Source organism: Hydra viridissima, unplaced genomic scaffold (assembly GCF_058129835.1).
Source record: "Hydra viridissima isolate aposymbiotic clone 2 unplaced genomic scaffold, HvirCarnegie_v1 scaffold_19, whole genome shotgun sequence".
Taxonomy (NCBI): domain Eukaryota; kingdom Metazoa; phylum Cnidaria; class Hydrozoa; order Anthoathecata; family Hydridae; genus Hydra; species Hydra viridissima.
In genome coordinates this window covers 2,501-5,822 of record NW_028324318.1, presented here as the reverse complement: position 1 = coordinate 5,822, position 3,322 = coordinate 2,501, and positions in this window count along the sequence as shown.

The following is a 3,322-nucleotide window of genomic DNA, read 5'->3' as shown; positions in this document are numbered from 1 at the left end:
GGTTAGGGTTAGGGTTAGGGTTAGGGTTAGGGTTAGGGTTAGGGTTAGGGTTAGGGTTAGGGTTAGGGTTAGGGTTAGGGTTAGGGTTAGGGTTAGGGTTAGGGTTAGGGTTAGGGTTAGGGTTAGGGTTAGGGTTAGGGTTAGGGTTAGGGTTAGGGTTAGGGTTAGGGTTAGGGTTAGGGTTAGGGTTAGGGTTAGGGTTAGGGTTAGGGTTAGGGTTAGGGTTAGGGTTAGGGTTAGGGTTAGGGTTAGGGTTAGGGTTAGGGTTAGGGTTAGGGTTAGGGTTAGGGTTAGGGTTAGGGTTAGGGTTAGGGTTAGGGTTAGGGTTAGGGTTAGGGTTAGGGTTAGGGTTAGGGTTAGGGTTAGGGTTAGGGTTAGGGTTAGGGTTAGGGTTAGGGTTAGGGTTAGGGTTAGGGTTAGGGTTAGGGTTAGGGTTAGGGTTAGGGTTAGGGTTAGGGTTAGGGTTAGGGTTAGGGTTAGGGTTAGGGTTAGGGTTAGGGTTAGGGTTAGGGTTAGGGTTAGGGTTAGGGTTAGGGTTAGGGTTAGGGTTAGGGTTAGGGTTAGGGTTAGGGTTAGGGTTAGGGTTAGGGTTAGGGTTAGGGTTAGGGTTAGGGTTAGGGTTAGGGTTAGGGTTAGGGTTAGGGTTAGGGTTAGGGTTAGGGTTAGGGTTAGGGTTAGGGTTAGGGTTAGGGTTAGGGTTAGGGTTAGGGTTAGGGTTAGGGTTAGGGTTAGGGTTAGGGTTAGGGTTAGGGTTAGGGTTAGGGTTAGGGTTAGGGTTAGGGTTAGGGTTAGGGTTAGGGTTAGGGTTAGGGTTAGGGTTAGGGTTAGGGTTAGGGTTAGGGTTAGGGTTAGGGTTAGGGTTAGGGTTAGGGTTAGGGTTAGGGTTAGGGTTAGGGTTAGGGTTAGGGTTAGGGTTAGGGTTAGGGTTAGGGTTAGGGTTAGGGTTAGGGTTAGGGTTAGGGTTAGGGTTAGGGTTAGGGTTAGGGTTAGGGTTAGGGTTAGGGTTAGGGTTAGGGTTAGGGTTAGGGTTAGGGTTAGGGTTAGGGTTAGGGTTAGGGTTAGGGTTAGGGTTAGGGTTAGGGTTAGGGTTAGGGTTAGGGTTAGGGTTAGGGTTAGGGTTAGGGTTAGGGTTAGGGTTAGGGTTAGGGTTAGGGTTAGGGTTAGGGTTAGGGTTAGGGTTAGGGTTAGGGTTAGGGTTAGGGTTAGGGTTAGGGTTAGGGTTAGGGTTAGGGTTAGGGTTAGGGTTAGGGTTAGGGTTAGGGTTAGGGTTAGGGTTAGGGTTAGGGTTAGGGTTAGGGTTAGGGTTAGGGTTAGGGTTAGGGTTAGGGTTAGGGTTAGGGTTAGGGTTAGGGTTAGGGTTAGGGTTAGGGTTAGGGTTAGGGTTAGGGTTAGGGTTAGGGTTAGGGTTAGGGTTAGGGTTAGGGTTAGGGTTAGGGTTAGGGTTAGGGTTAGGGTTAGGGTTAGGGTTAGGGTTAGGGTTAGGGTTAGGGTTAGGGTTAGGGTTAGGGTTAGGGTTAGGGTTAGGGTTAGGGTTAGGGTTAGGGTTAGGGTTAGGGTTAGGGTTAGGGTTAGGGTTAGGGTTAGGGTTAGGGTTAGGGTTAGGGTTAGGGTTAGGGTTAGGGTTAGGGTTAGGGTTAGGGTTAGGGTTAGGGTTAGGGTTAGGGTTAGGGTTAGGGTTAGGGTTAGGGTTAGGGTTAGGGTTAGGGTTAGGGTTAGGGTTAGGGTTAGGGTTAGGGTTAGGGTTAGGGTTAGGGTTAGGGTTAGGGTTAGGGTTAGGGTTAGGGTTAGGGTTAGGGTTAGGGTTAGGGTTAGGGTTAGGGTTAGGGTTAGGGTTAGGGTTAGGGTTAGGGTTAGGGTTAGGGTTAGGGTTAGGGTTAGGGTTAGGGTTAGGGTTAGGGTTAGGGTTAGGGTTAGGGTTAGGGTTAGGGTTAGGGTTAGGGTTAGGGTTAGGGTTAGGGTTAGGGTTAGGGTTAGGGTTAGGGTTAGGGTTAGGGTTAGGGTTAGGGTTAGGGTTAGGGTTAGGGTTAGGGTTAGGGTTAGGGTTAGGGTTAGGGTTAGGGTTAGGGTTAGGGTTAGGGTTAGGGTTAGGGTTAGGGTTAGGGTTAGGGTTAGGGTTAGGGTTAGGGTTAGGGTTAGGGTTAGGGTTAGGGTTAGGGTTAGGGTTAGGGTTAGGGTTAGGGTTAGGGTTAGGGTTAGGGTTAGGGTTAGGGTTAGGGTTAGGGTTAGGGTTAGGGTTAGGGTTAGGGTTAGGGTTAGGGTTAGGGTTAGGGTTAGGGTTAGGGTTAGGGTTAGGGTTAGGGTTAGGGTTAGGGTTAGGGTTAGGGTTAGGGTTAGGGTTAGGGTTAGGGTTAGGGTTAGGGTTAGGGTTAGGGTTAGGGTTAGGGTTAGGGTTAGGGTTAGGGTTAGGGTTAGGGTTAGGGTTAGGGTTAGGGTTAGGGTTAGGGTTAGGGTTAGGGTTAGGGTTAGGGTTAGGGTTAGGGTTAGGGTTAGGGTTAGGGTTAGGGTTAGGGTTAGGGTTAGGGTTAGGGTTAGGGTTAGGGTTAGGGTTAGGGTTAGGGTTAGGGTTAGGGTTAGGGTTAGGGTTAGGGTTAGGGTTAGGGTTAGGGTTAGGGTTAGGGTTAGGGTTAGGGTTAGGGTTAGGGTTAGGGTTAGGGTTAGGGTTAGGGTTAGGGTTAGGGTTAGGGTTAGGGTTAGGGTTAGGGTTAGGGTTAGGGTTAGGGTTAGGGTTAGGGTTAGGGTTAGGGTTAGGGTTAGGGTTAGGGTTAGGGTTAGGGTTAGGGTTAGGGTTAGGGTTAGGGTTAGGGTTAGGGTTAGGGTTAGGGTTAGGGTTAGGGTTAGGGTTAGGGTTAGGGTTAGGGTTAGGGTTAGGGTTAGGGTTAGGGTTAGGGTTAGGGTTAGGGTTAGGGTTAGGGTTAGGGTTAGGGTTAGGGTTAGGGTTAGGGTTAGGGTTAGGGTTAGGGTTAGGGTTAGGGTTAGGGTTAGGGTTAGGGTTAGGGTTAGGGTTAGGGTTAGGGTTAGGGTTAGGGTTAGGGTTAGGGTTAGGGTTAGGGTTAGGGTTAGGGTTAGGGTTAGGGTTAGGGTTAGGGTTAGGGTTAGGGTTAGGGTTAGGGTTAGGGTTGTTAGGGTTAGGGTTAGGGTTAGGGGTTAGGGTTAGGGTTAGGGTTAGGGTTAGGTTAGGGTTAGGGTTAGGGTTAGGGTTAGGGTAGGGTTAGGGTTAGGGTTAGGGTTAGGGTTAGGGTTAGGTTAGGGTTAGGGTTAGGGTTAGGGTTAGGGTTAGGGTTAGGGTTAGGGTTAGGGTTAGGGTTAGGGTTAGGGTTAGGGG